The sequence below is a fragment of the Oncorhynchus mykiss genome, chromosome 13 (assembly GCF_057628025.1).
Source record: "Oncorhynchus mykiss isolate SJ-2025 chromosome 13, ASM5762802v1, whole genome shotgun sequence".
NCBI lineage: Eukaryota > Metazoa > Chordata > Actinopteri > Salmoniformes > Salmonidae > Oncorhynchus > Oncorhynchus mykiss.
In genome coordinates, this window is record NC_143034.1 from 4,432,380 (window position 1) to 4,456,908 (window position 24,529).

Consider the following 24,529-nt stretch of genomic DNA (forward strand, 5'->3'; position numbering starts at 1 on the left):
GCAACTTTTTCTCAACAGAAAACTGTAATGTAATTTCAAACAAGGCCACCAAGGACACCGGACAAATAAAGGGAATCCAGCCTTTACCCTCATTCCCACGTCTGTTATTGCAATTATCTGCCGTGTTTTTCTAATTCAATCTGCTTCAGACATAAAAGCAGAAACTAATTCTAAGTTTATACCATGAAAGAAAGAGCAACATCAGATAAATTAACATTTTTAGAAAGAGAATCAAAAAAAGATGAAGGACGCAAGAGCAACATGAGATACATAAAGATTTTAAAGAAGAAAATGAAAAAGAAGACTGAAATACAAGGGAGTGCAGACGCTCTAGGTAACTGACGAGAAAGTGTGAATATTTTGCCACAGCTGGGTAGTGTGGCCGAGCGGTCTAAGGCGCTGGATTAAGGCTCCAGTCTCTAAGGAGGCGTGGGTTCAAATCCCACCACTGCCATCTACATTGAGTTTGTTTGTGCAAACTATCACATGTTCTGCTTTATTTCAGCATTTTTACTTTCATGTCGCCCATGCAAGGGAGAAATTAGCAAATGCTGTGTGGCACAGATTGGGTTCTGTTAGTGTTTAAATACTGGAGAGTTGAGACCCAATCACGGACGCTGGACAGAGTGGATTTCAGTTGTAACAAAAGACAGTTTAAATGAGTCAGAGATATCTTGTTCTGCAGTTTTACGTGCACTGTCTAAGGCGCTGGATTAAGGCTCCAGTCTCTAAGGAGGCGTGGGTTCAAATCCCACATCTTTATTGAGTTTGTTTGCGCAAGCTATCACATGTTCTGCTTTATTTAATGGTTTTTACTTTCATGTCGGACCATGCAAGGGAGAAAAGAAGCAACGTTGTGTGTCACGGATGGGGTTCCAACTCAATAGTGTAGTCCATTGCCTTAACCAACCAGCCACCAAGTCCTGTGCCCCCGCGGTGGCAGTTGCACCTCCTACCGGTGGTTGTTCACGTCAAAGACTTGATTGTAAACAAGGAAAGTTGGCCTGGTCTATGCGAAGACCTAGCAGTCCATTTAAACAGTGGGTACTGTGGCCAAGCTGTCCAGAGAACTGTATTTATGGATCCAGTCTTTCAGAGGTGTGGGTTCAAAGTCCACCGCTTTAACTTTTTCTCAACAGAAAACTGTAATGTAATTTCAAGCAAGTCCACCAAGGACACCGGACAAATAAAGGGAATCCATCCTTTACCCTAATTCCCTCGTCTGTTTTTGAAATTATCTGCTGTGTTTTTCAGATTCAATCTGCTTCAGACATAAAAGCAGAAACTAATTTTCAGTGTACACAATGGAAGAAAGAGCAACATGAGACAAATCAAGATTTTTAAAAAGAGAATCAAAAAAAGATGAAGGACGCAAGAGCAACATGAGATACATAAAGATTTTAAAGAAGAAAATGAAAAAGAGGACTAACATACAAGGAAGTGCAGACGCTCTAGGTAACTGACGAGAAAGTGTGAATAGTTGCCAGAGCTGGGTAGTGTGGCCGAGCGGTCTAAGGCGCTGGATTAAGGCTCCAGTCTCTAAGGAGGCGTGGGTTCAAGTCCCACCACTGCCAATTACAGTGAGTTTGTTTGCGCAAACTATCACATGTTCTGCTTTATTTCAGCGTTTTTACTTCCATGCAGGGCCATGCAAGGGAGAAAAGAAGCAATGTTGTGTGTCACGGATGGGGTTCCAACTCAATAGTGTAGTCCATCGCCTTAACCAACCAGCCACCAAGTCCTGTGCCTCCACGGTGGCAGTTGCACCTCCTACCGGTGGTTGTTCACGTCAAATCCTTGATTGGAAAAAAGGAAAGTTGTGATGGTCTGTGCGACGACCAAGCAGTCCATTTTAACAGTGGGAACTGTGGCCGAGCTGTCCAGAGAACTGGATTTAAGGACCCAGTCATTCGGAGGTGTCGGTTCAAAGTCCACCGCTGCAAGTTTTTCTCAACAGAAAACTGTAATGTAATTTCAAACAAGGCCACCAAGGACACCGGAAAATAAAGGGAATCCAGCCTTTACCCTAATTCCCACGTCTGTTATTGCAATTATCTGACGTGTTTTTCTAATTCAATCTCCTTCAGACATAAAAGCAGAAACTAATTCTAAGTTTATACGATGGAAGAAAGAGCAACATCAGATAAATTAAGATTTTTAAAAAGAGAATCAAAAAAAGATGAAGGACTCAAGAGCAACATGAGATACATAAAGATTTTAAAGAAGAAAATTAAAAAGAGGACAAAAATTGAAGGAAGTGCAGACGCTCTAGGTAACTGACGAGAAAGTGTGAATAATTTGCCAGAGCTGGGTAGTGTGGCCGAGCGGTCTAAGGCGCTGGATTAAGGCTCCAGTCTCTAAGGAGGCGTGGGTTCAAATCCCACCACTGTCATCTTTGTTGAGTTTTTTTGCGCAAGCTATCACATGTTCTGCTTTATTTCAGCGTTTTTACTTTCATGCAGGGCCATGCAAGGGAGAAAATAAGCAATGTTCTGTGTCACGGATGGGGTTCCAACTCAATAGTGTAGTCCATCGCCTTAACCAACCAGCCACCAAGTCCTGTGCTCTCACGGTGGCAGTTGCACCTCCTACCGGTGGTTGTTCACGTCAAATCCTTGATTGGAAAAAAGGAAAGTTGTGATGGTCTGTGGGACGACCCAGCAGTCCATTTTAACAGTTGGTACTGTGGGCGAGCTGTCCAGAGAACTGGATTTAAGGACCCAGTCTTTCAGAGGTGTCGGTTCAAAGTCCACCACTGCAACTTTTCTCAACAGAAAACTGTAATGTAATTTCAAACAAGGCCACCAAGGACACCGGAAAATAAAGGGAATCCAGCCTTTACCCTCATTCCCACGTCTATTATTGCTATTATCTGACGTGTTTTTCTAATTCAATCTGCTTCAGACATAAAAGCAGAAACTAATTCTAAGTTTATACGATGAAAGAAAGAGCAACATCAGATAAATTAAGATTTTTAGAAAGAGAATCAAAAAAAGATGAAGGACGCAAGAGCAACATGAGATACATAAAGATTTTAAAGAAGAAAATGAAAAAGAAGACTAAAATACAAGGAAGTGCAGACGCTCTAGGTAACTTACGAGAAAGTGTGGAAGCTTGCCAGAGTTGGGTAGTGTGGTCGAGTGGTCTAAGGCGCTGGATTAAGGCTCCAGTCTCTAAGGAGGCTTTGGTTCAAATCCCACCACTGCCATCTTTATTGAGTTTGTTTGCGTAAGCTATCACATGTTCTGCTTTATTTCAGCGTTTTTACTTTCATGCAGGGCCATGCAAGGGAGAAAAGAAGCAATGTTGTGTGTCACGGATGGGGTTCCAACTCAATAGTGTAGTCCATCGCCTTAACCAACCAGCCACCAAGTCCTGTGCTCTCACGGTGGCAGTTGCACCTCCTACCGGTGGTTGTTCATGTCAAATCCTTGATTGGAAAAAAGGAAAGTTGTGATGGTCTGTGGGACGACCCAGCAGTCCATTTCAGCAGTTGGTAGTGTGGCCGAGCTGTCCAGAGAACTGGATTTAAGTACCCAGTCTTTCGGAGGTGTCGGTTCAAAGTCCAACGCTGCAACTTTTTCTCAACAGAAAACTGTAATGTAATTTCAAACAAGGCCACCAAGGACACCGGAAAATAAAGGGAATCCAGCCTTTACCCTAATTCCCACGTCTGTTATTGCAATTATCTGCCGTGTTTTTCTAATTCAATCTGCTTCAGACATAAAAGCAGAAACTAATTCTAAGTTTATACGATGAAAGAAAGAGCAACATCAGATAAATTAAGATTTTTAGAAAGAGAATCAAAAAAAGATGAAGGACGCAAGAGCAACATGAGATACATAAAGATTTTAAAGAAGAAAATGAAAAAGAAGACTAAAATACAAGGAAGTGCAGACGCTCTAGGTAACTTACGAGAAAGTGTGGAAGCTTGCCAGAGTTGGGTAGTGTGGTCGAGTGGTCTAAGGCGCTGGATTAAGGCTCCAGTCTCTAAGGAGGCGTTGGTTCAAATCCCACCACTGCCATCTTTATTGAGTTTGTTTGCGTAAGCTATCACATGTTCTGCTTTATTTCAGCGTTTTTACTTTCATGCAGGGCCATGCAAGGGAGAAAAGAAGCAATGTTGTGTGTCACGGATGGGGTTCCAACTCAATAGTGTAGTCCATCGCCTTAACCAACCAGCCACCAAGTCCTGTGCTCTCACGGTGGCAGTTGCACCTCCTACCGGTGGTTGTTCATGTCAAATCCTTGATTGGAAAAAAGGAAAGTTGTGATGGTCTGTGGGACGACCCAGCAGTCCATTTCAGCAGTTGGTAGTGTGGCCGAGCTGTCCAGAGAACTGGATTTAAGTACCCAGTCTTTCGGAGGTGTCGGTTCAAAGTCCAACGCTGCAACTTTTTCTCAACAGAAAACTGTAATGTAATTTCAAACAAGGCCACCAAGGACACCGGAAAATAAAGGGAATCCAGACTTTACCCTAATTCCCACGTCTGTTATTGCAATTATCTGCCGTGTTTTTCTAATTCAATCTGCTTCAGACATAAAAGCAGAAACTAATTCTAAGTTTATACGATGGAAGAAAGAGCAACATCAGATAAATTAAGATTTTTAAAAAGAGAATCAAAAAAAGATGAAGGACTCAAGAGCAACATGAGATACATAAAGATTTTAAAGAAGAAAATTAAAAAGAGGACAAAAATTGAAGGAAGTGCAGACGCTCTAGGTAACTGACGAGAAAGTGTGAATAATTAGCCAGAGCTGGGTAGTGTGGCCAAGCGGTCTAAGGCGCTGGATTAAGGCTCCAGTCTCTAAGGAGGCGTGGGTTCAAATCCCACCACTGTCATCTTTGTTGAGTTTTTTTGCGCAAGCTATCACATGTTCTGCTTTATTTCAGCGTTTTTACTTTCATGCAGGGCCATGCAAGGGAGAAAATAAGCAATGTTCTGTGTCACGGATGGGGTTCCAACTCAATAGTGTAGTCCATCGCCTTAACCAACCAGCCACCAAGTCCTGTGCTCTCACGGTGGCAGTTGCACCTCCTACTGGTGGTTGTTCACGTCAAATCCTTGATTGGAAAAAAGGAATGTTGTGATGGTCTGTGGGACGACCCAGCAGTCCATTTTAACAGTTGGTACTGTGGGCGAGCTGTCCAGAGAACTGGATTTAAGGACCCAGTCTTTCAGAGGTGTGGGTTCAAAGTCCACCACTGCAACTTTTTCTCAACAGAAAACTGTAATGTAATTTCAAACAAGGCCACCAAGGACACCGGAAAATAAAGGGAATCCAGCCTTTACCCTCATTCCCACGTCTGTTATTGCAATTATCTGCCGTGTTTTTCTAATTCAATCTGCTTCAGACATAAAAGCAGAAACTAATTCTAAGTTTATACCATGAAAGAAAGAGCAACATCAGATAAATTAACATTTTTAGAAAGAGAATCAAAAAAAGATGAAGGACGCAAGAGCAACATGAGATACATAAAGATTTTAAAGAAGAAAATGAAAAAGAAGACTAAAATACAAGGAAGTGCAGACGCTCTAGGTAACTTACGAGAAAGTGTGGAAGCTTGCCAGAGTTGGGTAGTGTGGCCGAGTGGTCTAAGGCGCTGGATTAAGGCTCCAGTCTCTAAGGAGGCGTGGGTTCAAATCCCACCACTGCCATCTTTATTGAGTTTGTTTGCGTAAGCTATCACATGTTCTGCTTTATTTCAGCGTTTTTACTTTCATGCAGGGCCATGCAAGGGAGAAAAGAAGCAATGTTGTGTGTCACGGATGGGGTTCCAACTCAATAGTGTAGTCCATCGCCTTAACCAACCAGCCACCAAGTCCTGTGCCCCCGCGGTGGCAGTTGCACCTCCTACCGGTGGCTGTTCACGTCAAAGCCTAGATTGTAAACAAGGAAAGTTGGGCTGGGCTGTGCGACGACCTAGCAGTCCATTTTAACAGTGGGTACTGTGGCCAAGCTGTCCAGAGAACTGTATTTAAGGATCCAGTCTTTCAGAGGTGTGGGTTCAAAGTCCACCGCTTTAACTTTTTCTCAACAAAAAACTGTAATGTAATTTCAAACAAGGCCACCAAGGACACCGGACAAATAAAGGGAATCCATCCTTTACCCTAATTCCCACCTCTGTTTTTGAAAAAATTCTGCTGTGTTTTTCAGATTCAATCTGCTTCAGACATAAAAGCAGAAACGAATTTTCAGTGTACACAATGGAAGAAAGAGCAACATCAGATAAATTAACATTTTTAGAAAGAGAATCAAAAAAAGATGAAGGACGCAAGAGCAACATGAGATACATAAAGATTTTAAAGAAGAAAATGAAAAAGAAGACTGAAATACAAGGGAGTGCAGACGCTCTAGGTAACTGACGAGAAAGTGTGAATATTTTGCCACAGCTGGGTAGTGTGGCCGAGCGGTCTAAGGCGCTGGATTAAGGCTCCAGTCTCTAAGGAGGCGTGGGTTCAAATCCCACCACTGCCATCTTTATTGAGTTTGTTTGCGCAAGCTATCACATTTTCTGCTTTATTTCAGCGGTTTTACTTTCATGCAGGGCCATGCAAGGGAGAAAATAAGCAATGTTGTGTGTCACGGATGGGGTTCCAACTCGATAGTGTAGTCCATCGCCTTAACCAACCAGCCACCAAGTCCTGTGCCCCCGCGGTGGCAGTTGCACCTCCTACCGGTGGTTGTTCACGTCAAATCCTTGATTGGAAAAAAGGAAAGTTGTGATGGTCTGTGGGACGACCCAGCAGTCCATTTTAACAGTTGGTACTGTGGCCGAGCTGTCCAGAGAACTGGATTTAAGGACCCAGTCTTTCGGAGGTGTCGGTTCAAAGTCCACCGCTGCAACTTTTTCTCAACAGAAAACTGTAATGTAATTTCAAACAAGGCCACCAAGGACACCGGACAAATAAAGGGAATCCAGCCTTTACCCTAATTCCCACGTCTGTTATTGCAATTATCTGCCATGTTTTTCTAATTCAATCTGCTTCAGACATAAAAGCAGAAACTAATTCTCAGTTTATACGATGAAAGAAAGAGCAACATCAGATAAATTAACATTTTTAGAAAGAGAATCAAAAAAAGATGAAGGACGCAAGAGCAACATGAGATACATAAAGATTTTAAAGAAGAAAATGAAAAAGAAGACTGAAATACAAGGGAGTGCAGACGCTCTAGGTAACTGACGAGAAAGTGTGAATATTTTGCCACAGCTGGGTAGTGTGGCCGAGCGGTCTAAGGCGCTGGATTAAGGCTCCAGTCTCTAAGGAGGCGTGGGTTCAAATCCCACCACTGCCATCTTTATTGAGTTTGTTTGCGCAAGCTATCACATGTTCTGCTTTATTTCAGAGTTTTTACTTTCATGCAGGGCCATGCAAGGGAGAAAATAAGCAATGTTGTGTGTCACGGATGGGGATCCGACTCAATAGTGTAGTCCATCGCCTTAACCAATTAGCCACCAAATCCTGTGCCCCCGCAGTGGCAGTTGCACCTCCAACCGGTGGTTGTTCACGTCAAATCCTTGATTGGAAAAAAGGAAAGTTGTGATGGTCTGTGCGACGACCAAGCAGTCCATTTTAACAGTGGGAACTGTGGCCGAGCTGTCCAGAGAACTGGATTTAAGGACCCAGTCTTTCGGAGGTGTCGGTTCAAAGTCCACCGCTGCAACTTTTTCTCAACAGAAAACTGTAATGTCATTTCAAACAAGGCCACCAAGGACACCGGACAAATAAAGGGAATCCAGCCTTTACCCTAATTCCCACCTCTGTTATTGCAATTATCTGCCGTGTTTTTCTAATTCAATCTGCTTCAGATATAAAAGCAGAAACTAATTCTCAGTTTATACGATGAAAGAAAGAGCAACATCAGATAAATTAACATTTTTAGAAAGAGAATCAAAAAAAGATGAAGGACGCAAGAGCAACATGAGATACATAAAGATTTTAAAGAAGAAAATGAAAAAGAAGACTAAAATACAAGGAAGTGCAGACGCTCTAGGTAACTGACGAGAAAGTGTGAATAGTTCCCCAGAGCTGGGTAGTGTGGCCGAGCGGTCTAAGGTGCTGGATTAAGGCTCCAGTCTCTAAGGAGGCGTGGGTTCAAATCCCACCACTGCGATCTTTATTGAGTTTGTTTGCGCAAGCTATCACATGTTCTGCTTTATTTCAGCGTTTTTACTTTCATGCAGGGCCATGCAAGGGAGAAAAGAAGCAATGTTGTTGGTCACGGATGGGGTTCCATCTCAATAGTGTAGTCCATCGCCTTAACCAACCAACCACCAAGTCCTGTGCTCCCGCGGTGGCAGTTGCTCCTCCTAGCGGTGGTTGTTCACGTCAAAGCCTTGATTGTAAACAAGGAAAGTTGGCCTGGGCTATGCGACGACCTAGCAGTCCATTTTAACAGTGGGTACTGTGGCCAAGCTGTCCAGAGAACTGTATTTAAGGATCCAGTCTTTCAGAGGTGTAGGTTCAAAGTCCACCGCTTTAACTTTTTCTCAACAGAAAACTGTAATGTAATTTCAAGCAAGGCCACCAAGGACACCGGACAAATAAAGGGAATCTAGCCTTTACCCTAATTCCCACCTCTGTTTTTGAAATTATCTGCTGTGTTTTTCAGATTCAATCTGCTTCAGACATAAAAGCAGAAACTAATTTTCAGTGTACACAATGGAAGAAAGAGCAACATCAGATAAATTAAGATTTTTAAAAATAGAATAAAAAAAAGATGAAGGACGCAAGAGCAACATGAGATACTAAAGATTTTAAAGAAGAAAATGAAAAAGAAGACTAAAATACAAGGGAGTGCAGACGCTCTAGGTAACTGACGAGAAAGTGCGGAAATCTTGCCAGAGCTGGGTAGTGTGGCCGAGCGGTCTAAGGCGCTGGATTTAGGCTCCAGTCTCTAAGGAGGCGTGGGTTCAAATCCCACCACTGCCATCTTTATTGAGTTTGTTTGCGCAAGCTATCACATTTTCTGCTTTATTTCAGCGTTTTTACTTTCATGCAGGGCCATGCAAGGGAGAAAAGAAGCAATGTTGTGTGTCACGGATGGGGTTCCAACTCGATAGTGTAGTCCATCGCCTTAACCAACCAGCCACCAAGTCCTGTGCTCCCGCGGTGGCAGTTGCACCTCCTACCGGTGGTTGTTCATGTCAAAGCCTAGATTGTAAACAAGGAAAGTTGGCCTGGGCTGTGCGAAGACCTAGCAGTCCATTTTAACAGTGGGTACTGTGGCCAAGCTGTCCAGAGAACTGGATTTACGGATCCAGTCTTTCAGATGTGTGGGTTCAAAGTCCACCGCTTTAACTTTTTCTCAACAGAAAACTGTAATGTAATTTCAAGCAAGGCAACCAAGGACACCGGACAAATAAAGGGAATCCAGCCTTTACCCTAATTCCCACGTCTGTTATTGCAATTATCTGCCGTGTTTTTCTAATTCAATCTGCTTCAGACATAAAAGCAGAAACTAATTTTCAGTGTACACAATGGAAGAGAGAGCAACATGAGATAAATTAAGATTTTTAAAAATAGAATAAAAAAAAGATGAAGGACGCAAGAGCAACATGAGATACATAAAGATTTTAAAGAAGAAAATGAAAAAGAAGACTAAAATACAAGGGAGTGCAGACGCTCTAGGTAACTGACGAGAAAGTGTGAATAGTTCCCCAGAGCTGGGTAGTGTGGCCGAGCGGTCTAAGGCGCTGGATTAAGGCTCCAGTCTCTAAGGAGGCGTGGGTTCAAATCCCACCACTGCCATCTTTATTGAGTTTGTTTGCGCAAGCTATCACATGTTCTGCTTTATTTCAGCGTTTTTACTTTCATGCAGGGCCATGCAAGGGAGAAAAGAAGCAATGTTGTTGGTCACGGATGGGGTTCCATCTCAATAGTGTAGTCCATCGCCTTAACCAACCAACCACCAAGTCCTGTGCTCCCGCGGTGGCAGTTGCTCCTCCTAGCGGTGGTTGTTCACGTCAAAGCCTTGATTGTAAACAAGGAAAGTTGGCCTGGGCTATGCGACGACCTAGCAGTCCATTTTAACAGTGGGTACTGTGGCCAAGCTGTCCAGAGAACTGTATTTAAGGATCCAGTCTTTCAGAGGTGTAGGTTCAAAGTCCACCGCTTTAACTTTTTCTCAACAGAAAACTGTAATGTAATTTCAAGCAAGGACACCAAGGACACCGGACAAATAAAGGGAATCCAGCCTTTACCCTAATTCCCACCTCTGTTTTTGAAATTATCTGCTGTGTTTTTCAGATTCAATCTGCTTCAGACATGAAAGCAGAAACTAATTTTCAGTGTACACAATGGAAGAAAGAGCAACATCAGATAAATTAAGATTTTTAAAAATAGAATAAAAAAAAGATGAAGGACGCAAGAGCAACATGAGATACTAAAGATTTTAAAGAAGAAAATGAAAAAGAAGACTAAAATACAAGGGAGTGCAGATGCTCTAGGTAACTGACGAGAAAGTGTGGAAATCTTGCCAGAGCTGGGTAGTGTGGCCGAGCGGTCTAAGGCGGTGGATTTAGGCTCCAGTCTCTAAGGAGGCGTGGGTTCAAATCCCACCACTGCCATCTTTATTGAGTTTGTTTGCGCAAGCTATCACATGTTCTGCTTTATTTCAGCGTTTTTACTTTCATGCAGGGCCATGCAAGGGAGAAAAGAAGCAATGTTGTTGGTCACGGATGGGGTTCCATCTCAATAGTGTAGTCCATCGCCTTAACCAACCAACCACCAAGTCCTGTGCTCCCGCGGTGGCAGTTGCTCCTCCTAGCGGTGGTTGTTCACGTCAAAGCCTTGATTGTAAACAAGGAAAGTTGGCCTGGGCTATGCGATGACCTAGCAGTCCATTTTAACAGTGGGTACTGTGGCCAAGCTGTCCAGAGAACTGTATTTAAGGATCCAGTCTTTCAGAGGTGTAGGTTCAAAGTCCACCGCTTTAACTTTTTCTCAACAGAAAACTGTAATGTAATTTCAAGCAAGGCCACCAAGGACACCGGACAAATAAAGGGAATCCAGCCTTTACCCTAATTCCCACCTCTGTTTTTGAAATTATCTGCTGTGTTTTTCAGATTCAATCTGCTTCAGACATAAAAGCAGAAACTAATTTTCAGTGTACACAATGGAAGAAAGAGCAACATCAGATAAATTAAGATTTTTAAAAATAGAATAAAAAAAAGATGAAGGACGCAAGAGCAACATGAGATACTAAAGATTTTAAAGAAGAAAATGAAAAAGAAGACTAAAATACAAGGGAGTGCAGACGCTCTAGGTAACTGACGAGAAAGTGCGGAAATCTTGCCAGAGCTGGGTAGTGTGGCCGAGCGGTCTAAGGCGCTGGATTTAGGCTCCAGTCTCTAAGGAGGCGTGGGTTCAAATCCCACCACTGCCATCTTTATTGAGTTTGTTTGCGCAAGCTATCACATTTTCTGCTTTATTTCAGCGTTTTTACTTTCATGCAGGGCCATGCAAGGGAGAAAAGAAGCAATGTTGTGTGTCACGGATGGGGTTCCAACTCGATAGTGTAGTCCATCGCCTTAACCAACCAGCCACCAAGTCCTGTGCTCCCGCGGTGGCAGTTGCACCTCCTACCGGTGGTTGTTCATGTCAAAGCCTAGATTGTAAACAAGGAAAGTTGGCCTGGGCTGTGCGAAGACCTAGCAGTCCATTTTAACAGTGGGTACTGTGGCCAAGCTGTCCAGAGAACTGGATTTACGGATCCAGTCTTTCAGATGTGTGGGTTCAAAGTCCACCGCTTTAACTTTTTCTCAACAGAAAACTGTAATGTAATTTCAAGCAAGTCAACCAAGGACACCGGACAAATAAAGGGAATCCAGCCTTTACCCTAATTCCCACCTCTGTTATTGCAATTATCTGCCGTGTTTTTCTAATTCAATCTGCTTCAGACATAAAAGCAGAACCGAATTCTAAGTTTATACGATGGAAGAAAGAGCAACATCAGATAAATTAAGATTTTTAGAAAGAGAATCAAAAAAAGATGAAGGACGCAAGAGCAACATGAGATACATAAAGATTTTAAAGAAGAAAATGAAAAAGACTAAAATACAAGGGACTGCAGACGCTCTAGGTAACTGACGAGAAAGTCTGGCAATCTTGCAAGAGCTGGGTAGTGTGGCCGAGCGGTCTAAGGCGCTGGATTTAGGCTCCAGTCTCTAAGGAGGCGTGGGTTCAAATTCCACCGCTGCCATCTTTATAGAGTTTGTTTGCGCAAGCTTTCACATGTTCTGCTTTATTTCAGCGTTTCTACTTTCATGCAGGGCCATGCAAGGGAGAAAAGAAGCAATCTTGTGTGTCACGGATGGGGTTCCAACTCAATAGTGTAGTCCATCGCCTTAACCAACCAGCCACCAAGTCCTGTGCCCCCACGGTGGCAGTTGCACCTCCTACCGGTGATTGTTCACGTCAAATCCTTGATTGGAAAAAAGGAAAGTTGTGATGGTCTGTGCGACGACCAAGCAGACCATTTTAACAGTGGGTACTGTGGCCGAGCTGTCCAGAGAACTGGATTTAAGGACCCAGTCTTTCGGTTCAAAGTCCATCGCTGCAACATTTTCTCAACAGAAAACTGTAATGTAATTTCAAACAAGGCCACCAAGGACACTGGACAAATAAAGGGAATCCAGCCTTTACCCTAATTCCCACGTCTGTTATTGCAATTATCTGCTGTGTATTTCTAATTCAATCTGCTTCAGAAATAAAAGCAGAAACTAATTCTAAGTTTATACGATGGAAGAAAGAGCAACATCAGATAAATTAAGATTTTTACAAAGACAATCAAAAAAGATGAAGGACGCAAGAGCAACATGAGATACATAAAGATTTTAAAGAAGAAAATGAAAAAGCAGACTAAAATACAAGGGAGTGCAGACGCTCTAGGTAACTGACGAGAAAATGTGGAAGCTTGCCAGAGCTGGGTAGTGTGGCCGAGCGGTCTAAGGCGCTGGATTAAGGCTCCAGTCTCTAAGGAGGCGTGGGTTCAAATCCCACCACTGCCATCTTTATTGAGTTTGTTTGCGCAAGCTATCACATGTTCTGCTTTATTTCAGCGTTTTTACTTTCATGCAGGGCCATGCAAGGGAAAAAAGAAGCAATGTTGTGTGTCACGGATGGGGTTCCAACTCAATAGTGTAGTCCATCGCCTTAACCAACCAGCCACCAAGTCCTGTGCCCCCGCGGTGGCAGTTGCACCTCCTACAGGTGGGGTTTCACGTCAAATCCTTGATTGGAAGAAAGGAAAGTTGTGATGGTCTGTGCAACGACCAAGCAGGTCATTTTAACAGTGGGAACTGTGGCCGAGCTGTCCAGAGAACTGGATTTAAGGACCCAGTCTTTCGGAGGTGTCGGTTCAAAGTCCACCGCTGCAACTTTTTCTCAACAGAAAACTGTAATGTAATTTCAAGCAAGGCCACCAAGGACACCGGACAAATAAAGGGAATCCAGCCTTTACCCTAATTCCCACGTCTGTTATTGCAATTATCTGCCATGTTTTTCTAATTCAATCTGCTTCAGACATAAAAGCAGAAACTAATTCTAAGTTTATACGATGAAAGAAAGAGCAACATCAGATAAATTAAGATTTTTAAAAAGAGAATCAAAAAAAGATGAAGGACGCAAGAGCAACATGAGATACATAAAGATTTTAAAGAAGAAAATGAAAAAGAAGACTAAAATACAAGGGAGTGCAGACGCTCTAGGTAACTGACAAGAAAGTGTGGACACTTGCCAGAGCTGGGTAGTGTGGCCGAGTGGTCTAAGGCGCTGGATTTAGGCTCCAGTCTCTAAGGAGGCGTGGGTTCAAATCCCACCACTGCCATCTTTATTGAGTTTGTATGCGCAAGCTTTATTTCAGCGTTTTTACTTTCATGCAGGGCCGTGCAAGGGAGAAAAGAAGCAATGTTGTGTGTCACGGATGGGGTTCCAACTCAATAGTGTAGTCCATCGCCTTAACCAACCAGCCACCAAGTCCTGTGCTCTCACGGTGGCAGTTGCACCTCCTACCGGTGGTTGTTCACGTCAAATCCTTGATTGGAAAAAAGGAAAGTTGTGATGGTCTGTGGGACGACCCAGCAGTCCATTTTAACAGTTGGTACTGTGGGCGAGCTGTCCAGAGAACTGGATTTAAGGACCCAGTCTTTCGGAGGTGTCGGTTCAAAGTCCACCACTGCAACTTTTTCTCAACAGAAAACTGTAATGTAATTTCAAACAAGGCCACCAAGGACACCGGAAAATAAAGGGAATCCAGCCTTTACCCTAATTCCCACGTCTGTTATTGCTATTATCTGCCGTGTTTTTCTAATTCAATCTGCTTCAGACATAAAAGCAGAAACTAATTCTAAGTTTATACGATGGAAGAAAGAGCAACATCAGATAAATTAAGATTTTTAGAAAGAGAATCAAAAAAAGATGAAGGACGCAAGAGCAACATGAGATACATAAAGATTTTAAAGAAGAAAATGAAAAAGAAGACTAAAATACAAGGGAGTGCAGACGCTCTAGGTAACTGACGAGAAAGTGTGGAAATCATGCCAGAGCTGGGTAGTGTGGCCGAGCGGTCTAAGGCGCTGGATTTAGGCTCCAGTCTCTAAGGAGGCGTGGGTTCAAATCCCACCACTGCCATCTTTATTGAGTTTGTATGCGCAAGCTATCACATGTTCTGCTTTATTTCAGCGTTTTTACTTTCATGCAGGGCCGTGCAAGGGAGAAAAGAAGCAATGTTGTGTGTCACGGATGGGGTTCCAACTCAATAGTGTAGTCCATCGCCTTAACCAACCAGCCACCAACTCCTGTGCTCTCACGGTGGCAGTTGCACCTCCTACCGGTGGTTGTTCACGTCAAATCCTTGATTGGAAAAAAGGAAAGTTGTGATGGTCTGTGGGACGACCCAGCAGTCCATTTTAACAGTTGGTACTGTGGGCGAGCTGTCCAGAGAACTGGATTTAAGGACCCAGTCTTTCGGAGGTGTCGGTTCAAAGTCCACCACTGCAACTTTTTCTCAACAGAAAACTGTAATGTAATTTCAAACAAGGCCACCAAGGACACCGGAAAATAAAGGGAATCCAGCCTTTACCCTAATTCCCACGTCTGTTATTGCTATTATCTGCCGTGTTTTTCTAATTCAATCTGCTTCAGACATAAAAGCAGAAACTAATTCTAAGTTTATACGATGAAAGAAAGAGCAACATCAGATAAATTAAGATTTTTAGAAAGAGAATCAAAAAAAGATGAAGGACGCAAGAGCAACATGAGATACATAAAGATTTTAAAGAAGAAAATGAAAAAGAAGACTAAAATACAAGGGAGTGCAGACGCTCTAGGTAACTGACGAGAAAGTGTGGAAATCTTGCCAGAGCTGGGTAGTGTGGCCGAAAGGTCTAAGGCGCTGGATTTAGGCTCCAGTCTCTAAGGAGGCGTGGGTTCAAATCCCACCACTGCCATCTTTATTGAGTTTGTATGCGCAAGCTATCACATGTTCTGCTTTATTTCAGCGTTTTTACTTTCATGCAGGGCCGTGCAAGGGAGAAAAGAAGCAATGTTGTGTGTCACGGATGGGGTTCCAACTCAATAGTGTAGTCCATCGCCTTAACCAACCAGCCACCAACTCCTGTGCTCTCACGGTGGCAGTTGCACCTCCTACCGGTGGTTGTTCACGTCAAATCCTTGATTGGAAAAAAGGAAAGTTGTGATGGTCTGTGGGACGACCCAGCAGTCCATTTTAACAGTGGGAACTGTGGCCAAGCTGTCCAGAGAACTGGATTTAAGGACCCAGTCTTTCAGAGGTGTCGGTTCAAAGTCCACCGCTTTAACTTTTTCTCAACAGAAAACTGTAATGTAATTTCAAACAAGGCCACCAAGGACACCGGACAAATAAAGGGAATCCAGCCTTTACCCTAATTCCCACGTCTGTTATTGCAATTTTCTGCCGTGTTTTTCTAATTCAATCTGCTTCAGACATAAAAGCAGAAACTAATTCTAAGTTTATACGATGAAAGAAAGAGCAACATCAGATAAATTAAGATTTTTAGAAAGAGAATCAAAAAAAGATGAAGGACGCAAGAGCAACATGAGATACATAAAGATTTTAAAGAAGAAAATGAAAAAGAAGACTAAAATACAAGGGAGTGCAGACGCTCTAGGTAACTGACGAGAAAGTGTGGAAATCTTGCCAGAGCTGGGTAGTGTGGCCGAGCGGTCTAAGGCGCTGGATTTAGGCTCCAGTCTCTAAGGAGGCGTGGGTTCAAATCCCACCACTGCCATCTTTATTGAGTTTGTATGCGCAAGCTATCACATGTTCTGCTTTATTTCAGCGTTTTTACTTTCATGCAGGGCCGTGCAAGGGAGAAAAGAAGCAATGTTGTGTGTCACGGATGGGGTTCCAACTCAATAGTGTAGTCCATCGCCTTAACCAACCAGCCACCAACTCCTGTGCTCTCACGGTGGCAGTTGCACCTCCTACCGGTGGTTGTTCACGTCAAATCCTTGATTGGAAAAAAGGAAAGTTGTGATGGTCTGTGGGACGACCCAGCAGTCCATTTTAACAGTTGGTACTGTGACCGAGCTGTCCAGAGAACTGGATTTAAGGACCCAGTCTTTCGGAGGTGTCGGTTCAAAGTCCACAGCTTTAACTTTTTCTCAACAGAAAACTGTAATGTAATTTCAAACAAGGCCACCAAGGACACCGGACAAATAAAGGGAATCCAGCCTTTACCCTAATTCCCACGTCTGTTATTGCAATTTTCTGCCGTGTTTTTCTAATTCAATCTGCTTCAGAAAAAAAAGCAGAAACTAATTCTAAGTTTATACGATGAAAGAAAGAGCAACATCAGATAAATTAAGATTTTTAGAAAGAGAATCAAAAAAAGATGAAGGACGCAAGAGCAACATGAGATACATAAAGATTTTAAAGAAGAAAATGAAAAAGAAGACTAAAATACAAGGGAGTGCAGACGCTCTAGGTAACTGACGAGAAAGTGTGGAAATCTTGCCAGAGCTGGGTAGTGTGGCCGAGCGGTCTAAGGCGCTGGATTAAGGCTCCAGTCTCTAAGGAGGCGTGGGTTCAAATCCCACCACTGCCATCTGAGTTTGTTTGCGCAAGCTATCACATGTTCGGTGTTATTTCAGGGTTTTTACTTTCATGTCGCCCATGCAAGGGAGAAAAGAAGAAATGATGTGTGTCACGGATGGGGTTCCAACTCAATAGTGTAGTCCATTGCCTTAACCAACCAGCCACCAAGTCCTGTGCTCCCGCGGTGGCAGTTGCACCTCCTCCCACCTCCTTGTTCACGTCAAAGCCTTGATTGTAAACAAGGAAAGTTGGCCTGGGCTGTGCGACAACCTAGCAGTCCAATTTAACAGTGGGTACTGTGGCCAAGCTGTCCAGAGAACTTTATTTAAGGATCCAGTCTTTCAGAGGTGTGGGTTCAAAGTCCACCGCTTTAACTTTTTCTCAACAAAAAACTGTAATGTAATTTCAAACAAGGCCACCAAGGACACCGGACAAAAAAGGGAATCCAGCCTTTACCATAATTCCCACATCTGTTTTTGAAAATATCTGCTGTGTTTTTCAGATTCAATCTGCTTCAGACATAAAAGCAGAAACCAATTTTCAGTGTACACAATGGAAGAGAGAGCAACATGAGACAAATCAAGATTTTTAAAAAGAGAATAAAAAAAAGATGACGGAAGCAAGAGCAACATGAGATACATAAAGATTTTAAAGAAGAAAATGAAAAAGAAGACTAAAATACAAGGAAGTACAGACGCTCTAGGTAACTGACGAGAAAGTGTGAATATTTAGCCAGAGCTGGGTAGTGTGGCCGAGTGGTCTAAGGCGCTGGATTAAGGCTCCAGTCTCTAAGGAGGCGTGGGTTCAAATCCCTCCATTGCCAACTTTATTGAGTTTTTTTGCACAAGCTATCACATGTTCTGCTTTATTTCATGTTTTTTACTTTCATGTCGGGCCATGCTAGGGAGAAAAGAAGCAATGATGTGTGTCACGGATGGGGTTCCAATTTAATAGTGTAGTCCATCGCCTTAACCAACCAGCCACCAAGTCCTGTGCTCCCGCGGTGGCAGTTGCACCTCCTACCGGTGGTTGTTCACGTCAAAGCCTAGATTGTAAACAATGAAAGTTGGGCTGGGCTGTGTGACGACCTAGCAGTCCATTTTAACAGTGGGTACTGTGGCCAAGCTGTCCAGAGAACTGTATTTAAGGATCCAGTCTTTCAGAGGTGTGGGTTCAAAGTCCACCGCTGCAACTTTTTCTCAACAGAAAACTGTAATGTAATTTCAAACAAGGCCACCAAGGACACCGGACAAATAAAGGGAATCCAGCCTTTACCCTCATTCCCACGTCTGTTATTGCAATTATCTGCCGTGTTTTTCTAATTCAATCTGCTTCAGACATAAAAGCAGAAACTAATTCTAAGTTTATACCATGAAAGAAAGAGCAACATCAGATAAATTAACATTTTTAGAAAGAGAATCAAAAAAAGATGAAGGACGCAAGAGCAACATGAGATACATAAAGATTTTAAAGAAGAAAATGAAAAAGAAGACTGAAATACAAGGGAGTGCAGACGCTCTAGGTAACTGACGAGAAAGTGTGAATATTTTGCCACAGCTGGGTAGTGTGGCCGAGCGGTCTAAGGCGCTGGATTAAGGCTCCAGTCTCTAAGGAGGCGTGGGTTCAAATCCCACCACTGCCATCTTTATTGAGTTTGTTTGCGCAAGCTATCACATGTTCTGCTTTATTTCAGAGTTTTTACTTTCATGCAGGGCCATGCAAGGGAGAAAATAAGCAATGTTGTGTGTCACGGATGGGGATCCGACTCAATAGTGTAGTCCATCGCCTTAACCAATTAGCCACCAAATCCTGTGCCCCCGCAGTGGCAGTTGCACCTCCTACCGGTGGTTGTTCACGTCAAATCCTTGATTGGAAAAAAGGAAAGTTGTGATGGTCTGTGGGACGACCCAGCAGTCCATTTTAACAGTTGGTACTGTGGCCGAGCTGTCCAGAGAACTGGATTTAAGGACCCAGTCTTTCGGAGGTGTCGGTTCAAAGTCCACCGCTGCAACTTTTTCTCAACAGAAAACTGTAATGTAATTTCAAACAAGGCCACCAAGGACACCGGACAAATAAAGGGAATCCAGCCTTTACCCTAATTCCCACGTCTATTATTGCTATTATCTGCCGTGTTTTTCTAATTCAATCTGCTTCAGACATAAAAGCAGAAACTAATTCTAAGTTTATACCATGAAAGAAAGAGCAACATCAGATAAATTAACATTTTTAGAAAGAGAATCAAAAAAAGATGAAGGACGCAAGAGCAACATGAGATACATAAAGATTTTAAAGAAGAAAATGAAAAAGAAGACTGAAATACAAGGGAGTGCAGACGCTCTAGGTAACTGACGAGAAAGTGTGAATATTTTGCCACAGCTGGGTAGTGTGGCCGAGCGGTCTAAGGCGCTGGATTAAGGCTCCAGTCTCTAAGGAGGCGTGGGTTCAAATCCCACCACTGCCATCTGAGTTTGTTTGCGCAAGCTATCACATGTTCGGTGTTATTTCAGGGTTTTTACTTTCATGTCGCCCATGCAAGGGAGAAAAGAAGAAATGATGTGTGTCACGGATGGGGTTCCAACTCAATAGTGTAGTCCATTGCCTTAACCAAGTCCTGTGCTCCCGCGGTGGCAGTTGCACCTCCTACCTCCCACCTCCTCCCACCTCCTTGTTCACGTCAAAGCCTTGATTGTAAACAAGGAAAGTTGGCCTGGGCTGTGCGACAACCTAGCAGTCCATTTTAACAGTGGGAACTGTGGCCAAGCTGTCCAGAGAACTGGATTTAAGGACCCAGTCTTTCAGAGGTGTCGGTTCAAAGTCCACCACTGCAACTTTTTCTCAACAGAAAACTGTAATGTAATTTCAAACAAGGCCACCAAGGACACCGGACAAATAAAGGGAATCCAGCCTTTACCCTAATTCCCACGTCTATTATTGCAATTATCTGACGTGTTTTTCAGATTCAATCTGCTTCAGACATAAAAGCAGAAACTAATTCTAAGTTTATACGATGAAAGAAAGAGCAACATCAGATAAATTAAGATTTTTAGAAAGAGAATCAAAAAAAGATGAAGGACTCAAGAGCAACATGAGATACATAAAGATTTTAAAGAAGAAAATGAAAAAGAAGACTAAAATACAAGGGAGTGCAGACGCTCTGGGTAACTGACGAGAAAGTGTGAAAACCTGAAGTAGAGCTGGGTAATGTGGCCGAGCGGTCTAAGGCGCTGGATTTAGGCTCCAGTCTCTAAGGAGGCGTGGGTTCAAATCCCACCACTGCCATCTTTATTGAGTTTGTATGCGCAAGCTATCACATGTTCTGCTTTATTTCAGCGTTTTTACTTTCATGCAGGGCCGTGCAAGGGAGAAAAGAAGCAATGTTGTGTGTCACGGATGGGGTTCCAACTCAATAGTGTAGTCCATCGCCTTAACCAACCAGCAACCAAGTCCTGTGCCCCCGCGGTGGCAGTTGCACCTCCTACCGGTGGTTGTTCACGTCAAATCCTTGATTGGAAAAAAGGAAAGTTGTGATGGTCTGTGCGAAGACCAAGCAGTCCATTTTAACAGTGGGAACTGTGGCCGAGCTGTCCAGAGAACTGGATTTAAGGACCCAGTCTTTCGGAGGTGTCGGTTCAAAGTCCACCGCTGCAACTTTTTCTCAACAGAAAACTGTAATGTAATTTCAAACAAGGCCACCAAGGACACCGGACAAATAAAGGGAATCCAGCCTTTACCCTAATTCCCAGGTCTGTTATTGCAATTATCTGCCGTGTTTTTCTAATTCAATCTGCTTCAGACATAAAAGCAGAAACTAATTCTAAGTTTATACGATGAAAGAAAGAGCAACATCAGATAAATTAAGATTTTTAGAAAGAGAATCAAAAAAAGATGAAGGACGCAAGAGCAACATGAGATACATAAAGATTTTAAAGAAGAAAATTAAAAAGAAGACTGAAATACAAGGGAGTGCAGACGCTCTAGGTAACTGACGAGAAAGTGTGAATATTTTGCCAGAGCTGGGTAGTGTGGCCGTGCGGTCTAAGGCGCTGGATTAAGGCTCCAGTCACTAAGGAGGCGTGGGTTCAAATCCATCCACTGCCATCTTTATTGAGTTTGTATGCGCAAGCTATCACATGTTCTGCATTATTTCAGCGTTTTTACTTTCATGCAGGGCCGTGCAAGGGAGAAAATAATCAATGTTGTGCGGATGGGGTTCCAACTCAATAGTGTAGTCCATCGCCTTAACCAACCAGCCACCAAGTCCTGTTCTCTCACGGTGGCAGTTGCACCTCCTACCGGTGGTTGTTCACGTCAAATCCTTGATTGGAAAAAAGGAAAGTTGTGATGGTCTGTGGGACGACCCAGCAGTCCATTTTAACAGTTGGTACTGTGGGCGAGCTGTCCAGAGAACTGGATTTAAGGACCCAGTCTTTCAGAGGTGTCGGTTCAAAGTCCACCACTACAACTTTTTCTCAACAGAAAACTGTAATGTAATTTAAAACAAGGCCACCAAGGACACCGGACAAATAAAGGGAATCCAGCCTTTACCCTAATTCCCACGTCTATTATTGCTATTATCTGCCGTGTTTTTCTAATTCAATCTGCTTCAGACATAAAAACAGAAACCAATTCTAAGTTTATACGATGAAAGAAAGAGCAACATCAGATAAATTAAGATTTTTAGAAAGAGAATCAAAAAAAGATGAAGGACGCAAGAGCAACATGAGATACATAAAGATTTTAAAGAAGAAAATGAAAAAGAAGACTAAAATACAAGGGAGTGCAGACGCTCTAGGTAACTGACGAGAAAGTGTGGAAATCTTGCCAGAGCTGGGTAGTGTGGCCGAGCGGTCTAAGGCGCTCCAGCCTCTAAGGAGTCGTGGGTTCAAATCCCACCACTGCCATCTTTATTGAGTTTGTTTGCGCAAGCTATCACATGTTCTGCTTTATATCAGCGTTTTTACTTTCATGCAGGGCCATGCAAGGGAGAAAAGAAGCAATGTTGTGTGTCACGGATGGGGTTCCAACTCAATAGTGTAGTCCATCGCCTTAACCAACCAGCCACCAAGTCCTGTTCTCTCACGGTGGCAGTTGCACCTCCTACCGGTGGTTGTTCACGTCAAATCCTTGATTGGAAAAAAGGAAAGTTGTGATGGTCTGTGGGACGACCCAGCAGTCCATTTTAACAGTTGGTACTGTGGGCGAGCTGTCCAGAGAACTGGATTTAAGGACCCAGTCTTTCAGAGGTGTCGGTTCAAAGTCCACCACTACAACTTTTTCTCAACAGAAAACTGTAATGTAATTTCAAACAAGGCCACCAAGGACACCGGACAAATAAAGGGAATCCAGCCTTTACCCTCATTCCCACGTCTATTATTGCTATTATCTGCCGTGTTTTTCTAATTCAATCTGCTTCAGACATAAAAACAGAAACCAATTCTAAGTTTATACGATGAAAGAAAGAGCAACATCAGATAAATTAAGATTTTTAGAAAGAGAATCAAAAAAAGATGAAGGACGCAAGAGCAACATGAGATACATAAAGATTTTAAAGAAGAAAATGAAAAAGAAGACTAAAATACAAGGAAGTGCAGACGCTCTAGGTAACTGACGAGAAAGTTTGGAAATCTTGCCAGAGCTGGGTAGTGTGGCCGAGCGGTCTAAGGCGCTGGATTAAGGCTCCAGTCTCTAAGGAGGCGTGGGTTCAAATCCCACCACTGCCATCTTTATTGAGTTTGTTTGCGCAAGCTATCACATGTTCTGCTTTATTTCAGTGTTTTTACTTTCATGCAGGGCAATGCAAGGGAGAAAAGAAGCAATGTTGTGTGTCACGGATGGGGTTCCAACTCAATAGTGTAGTCCATCACCTTAACCAACCAGCCACCAAGTCCTGTGCCCCCACGGTGGCAGTTGCACCTCCTACCGGTAGTTGTTCACGTCAAATCCTTGATTGGAAAAAAGGAAAGTTGTGATGGTCTGTGCGATGACCAAGCAGTCTATTTTAACAGTGGGAACTGTGGCCAAGCTGTCCAGAGAACTGGATTTAAGGACCCAGTCTTTCAGAGGTGTCGGTTCAAAGCCCACCACTACAACTTTTTCTCAACAGAAAACTGTAATGTAATTTCAAACAAGGCCACCAAGGACACCGGACAAATAAAGGGAATCCAGCCTTTACCCTAATTCCCACGTCTGTTATTGCAATTATCTGCCGTGTTTTTCTAATTCAATCTTCTTCAGACATAAAAGCAGAAACTAATTCTAAGTTTATACGATGGAAGAAAGAGCAACATCAGATAAATTAAGATTTTTAAAAAGAGAATCAAAAAAAGATGAAGGACGCAAGAGCAACATGAGATACATAAAGATTTTAAAGAAGAAAATGAAAAAGAAGACTAAAATACAAGGGAGTGCAGACGCTCTAGGTAACTGATTAGAAAGTGTGAATATTTTGCCAGAGCTGGGTAGTGTGGCCGAGCGGTCTAAGGCGCTGGATTTAAGCTCCAGTCTCTAAGGAGGCGTGGGTTCAAATCCCACCACTGCCATCTTTATTGAGTTTGTTTGCGCAAGCTATCACATGTTCTGCTTTATTTCAGCGTTTTTACTTTCATGCAGGGCCATGCAAGGGAGAAAAGAAGCAATGTTGTGTGTCACGGATGGGTTTCCAACTCAATAGTGTAGTCCGTCACCTTAACCAACCAGCCACCAAGTTCTGTGCCCGCGCGCTGGCAATTGCACCTCCTACTGGTGGTTGTTCATGTCAATTCCTTGATTGAAAAAAAGGAAAGTTGTGATGGTCTGTGCGACGACCAAGCAGTCCATTTTAACAGTGGGAACTGTGGCCGAGCTGTCCAGAGAACTGGATTTAAGGACCCAGTCTTTCGGAGGTGTCGGTTCAAAGTCCACCGCTGCAAGTTTTTCTCAACAGAAAACTGTAATGTAATTTCAAACAAGGCCACCAAGGACACCGGACAAATAAAGGGAATCCAGCCTTTACCCTCATTCCCACGTCTGTTATTGCAATTATCTGCCGTGTTTTTCTAATTCAATCTGCTTCAGACATGAAAGCAGAAACTAATTCTAGGTTTATACGATGGAAGAAAGAGCAACATCAGATAAATTAAGATTTTTAAAAAGAGAATCAAAAAAAGATGAAGGACGCAAGAGCAATATGAGATACATAAAGATTTTAAACAAGAAAATGAAAAAGAAGACTAAAATACAAGGGAGTGCAGACGCTCTAGGTAACTGACGAGAAAGTGTGAATATTTTGCCAGAGCTGGTTAGTGTGGCCGAGCGGTCTAAGGCGCTGGATTTAGGCTCCAGTCTCTAAGGAGGCGTGGGTTCAAATCCCACCGCTGCCATCTTTATTGAGTTTGTTTGCGCAAGCTATCACATGTTCTGCTTTATTTCAGCGTTTTTACTTTCATGCAGGGCCATGCAAGGGAGAAAA

At 43.1% G+C, this 24,529-nt stretch overlaps 27 non-coding genes across 27 annotated transcripts; all 27 read left to right on the forward strand.

The window, feature by feature from the left end:
* Positions 1–372: 372 nt before the first annotated feature.
* On the forward strand, positions 373–454 carry trnal-aag (transfer RNA leucine (anticodon AAG)). The gene has a single exon. It is a non-coding gene; the product is annotated as a tRNA-Leu (tRNA).
* Positions 455–1,492: 1,038 nt separating this feature from the next.
* On the forward strand, positions 1,493–1,574 carry trnal-aag (transfer RNA leucine (anticodon AAG)). The gene has a single exon. It is a non-coding gene; the product is annotated as a tRNA-Leu (tRNA).
* Positions 1,575–2,310: 736 nt separating this feature from the next.
* Positions 2,311–2,392, forward strand: trnal-aag (transfer RNA leucine (anticodon AAG)). The gene has a single exon. It is a non-coding gene; the product is annotated as a tRNA-Leu (tRNA).
* A 1,551-nt stretch (positions 2,393–3,943) lies between these two features.
* Positions 3,944–4,025, forward strand: trnal-uag (transfer RNA leucine (anticodon UAG)). Its single transcript has one exon. It is a non-coding gene; the product is annotated as a tRNA-Leu (tRNA).
* Positions 4,026–4,761: 736 nt separating this feature from the next.
* Positions 4,762–4,843, forward strand: trnal-aag (transfer RNA leucine (anticodon AAG)). Its single transcript has one exon. It is a non-coding gene; the product is annotated as a tRNA-Leu (tRNA).
* A 735-nt stretch (positions 4,844–5,578) lies between these two features.
* Positions 5,579–5,660, forward strand: trnal-aag (transfer RNA leucine (anticodon AAG)). The gene has a single exon. It is a non-coding gene; the product is annotated as a tRNA-Leu (tRNA).
* Positions 5,661–6,398: 738 nt separating this feature from the next.
* Positions 6,399–6,480, forward strand: trnal-uag (transfer RNA leucine (anticodon UAG)). The gene has a single exon. It is a non-coding gene; the product is annotated as a tRNA-Leu (tRNA).
* Positions 6,481–7,217: 737 nt separating this feature from the next.
* Positions 7,218–7,299, forward strand: trnal-aag (transfer RNA leucine (anticodon AAG)). Its single transcript has one exon. It is a non-coding gene; the product is annotated as a tRNA-Leu (tRNA).
* Positions 7,300–8,036: 737 nt separating this feature from the next.
* On the forward strand, positions 8,037–8,121 carry trnal-uag (transfer RNA leucine (anticodon UAG)). Its single transcript has one exon. It is a non-coding gene; the product is annotated as a tRNA-Leu (tRNA).
* A 733-nt stretch (positions 8,122–8,854) lies between these two features.
* Positions 8,855–8,936, forward strand: trnal-aag (transfer RNA leucine (anticodon AAG)). The gene has a single exon. It is a non-coding gene; the product is annotated as a tRNA-Leu (tRNA).
* A 737-nt stretch (positions 8,937–9,673) lies between these two features.
* Positions 9,674–9,755, forward strand: trnal-uag (transfer RNA leucine (anticodon UAG)). The gene has a single exon. It is a non-coding gene; the product is annotated as a tRNA-Leu (tRNA).
* A 736-nt stretch (positions 9,756–10,491) lies between these two features.
* Positions 10,492–10,573, forward strand: trnal-uag (transfer RNA leucine (anticodon UAG)). The gene has a single exon. It is a non-coding gene; the product is annotated as a tRNA-Leu (tRNA).
* A 736-nt stretch (positions 10,574–11,309) lies between these two features.
* On the forward strand, positions 11,310–11,391 carry trnal-uag (transfer RNA leucine (anticodon UAG)). The gene has a single exon. It is a non-coding gene; the product is annotated as a tRNA-Leu (tRNA).
* A 734-nt stretch (positions 11,392–12,125) lies between these two features.
* Positions 12,126–12,207, forward strand: trnal-uag (transfer RNA leucine (anticodon UAG)). Its single transcript has one exon. It is a non-coding gene; the product is annotated as a tRNA-Leu (tRNA).
* Positions 12,208–12,933: 726 nt separating this feature from the next.
* On the forward strand, positions 12,934–13,015 carry trnal-uag (transfer RNA leucine (anticodon UAG)). The gene has a single exon. It is a non-coding gene; the product is annotated as a tRNA-Leu (tRNA).
* Positions 13,016–13,751: 736 nt separating this feature from the next.
* Positions 13,752–13,833, forward strand: trnal-uag (transfer RNA leucine (anticodon UAG)). Its single transcript has one exon. It is a non-coding gene; the product is annotated as a tRNA-Leu (tRNA).
* A 721-nt stretch (positions 13,834–14,554) lies between these two features.
* On the forward strand, positions 14,555–14,636 carry trnal-aag (transfer RNA leucine (anticodon AAG)). Its single transcript has one exon. It is a non-coding gene; the product is annotated as a tRNA-Leu (tRNA).
* A 736-nt stretch (positions 14,637–15,372) lies between these two features.
* trnal-aag (transfer RNA leucine (anticodon AAG)) lies at positions 15,373–15,454 on the forward strand. Its single transcript has one exon. It is a non-coding gene; the product is annotated as a tRNA-Leu (tRNA).
* A 737-nt stretch (positions 15,455–16,191) lies between these two features.
* Positions 16,192–16,273, forward strand: trnal-aag (transfer RNA leucine (anticodon AAG)). Its single transcript has one exon. It is a non-coding gene; the product is annotated as a tRNA-Leu (tRNA).
* Positions 16,274–17,010: 737 nt separating this feature from the next.
* Positions 17,011–17,092, forward strand: trnal-uag (transfer RNA leucine (anticodon UAG)). The gene has a single exon. It is a non-coding gene; the product is annotated as a tRNA-Leu (tRNA).
* A 731-nt stretch (positions 17,093–17,823) lies between these two features.
* On the forward strand, positions 17,824–17,905 carry trnal-aag (transfer RNA leucine (anticodon AAG)). The gene has a single exon. It is a non-coding gene; the product is annotated as a tRNA-Leu (tRNA).
* Positions 17,906–18,642: 737 nt separating this feature from the next.
* On the forward strand, positions 18,643–18,724 carry trnal-uag (transfer RNA leucine (anticodon UAG)). The gene has a single exon. It is a non-coding gene; the product is annotated as a tRNA-Leu (tRNA).
* Positions 18,725–19,461: 737 nt separating this feature from the next.
* trnal-aag (transfer RNA leucine (anticodon AAG)) lies at positions 19,462–19,543 on the forward strand. The gene has a single exon. It is a non-coding gene; the product is annotated as a tRNA-Leu (tRNA).
* A 736-nt stretch (positions 19,544–20,279) lies between these two features.
* trnal-uag (transfer RNA leucine (anticodon UAG)) lies at positions 20,280–20,361 on the forward strand. The gene has a single exon. It is a non-coding gene; the product is annotated as a tRNA-Leu (tRNA).
* A 2,359-nt stretch (positions 20,362–22,720) lies between these two features.
* Positions 22,721–22,802, forward strand: trnal-aag (transfer RNA leucine (anticodon AAG)). The gene has a single exon. It is a non-coding gene; the product is annotated as a tRNA-Leu (tRNA).
* Positions 22,803–23,539: 737 nt separating this feature from the next.
* Positions 23,540–23,621, forward strand: trnal-aag (transfer RNA leucine (anticodon AAG)). The gene has a single exon. It is a non-coding gene; the product is annotated as a tRNA-Leu (tRNA).
* Positions 23,622–24,357: 736 nt separating this feature from the next.
* Positions 24,358–24,440, forward strand: trnal-aag (transfer RNA leucine (anticodon AAG)). Its single transcript has one exon. It is a non-coding gene; the product is annotated as a tRNA-Leu (tRNA).
* Positions 24,441–24,529: the final 89 nt, after the last annotated feature.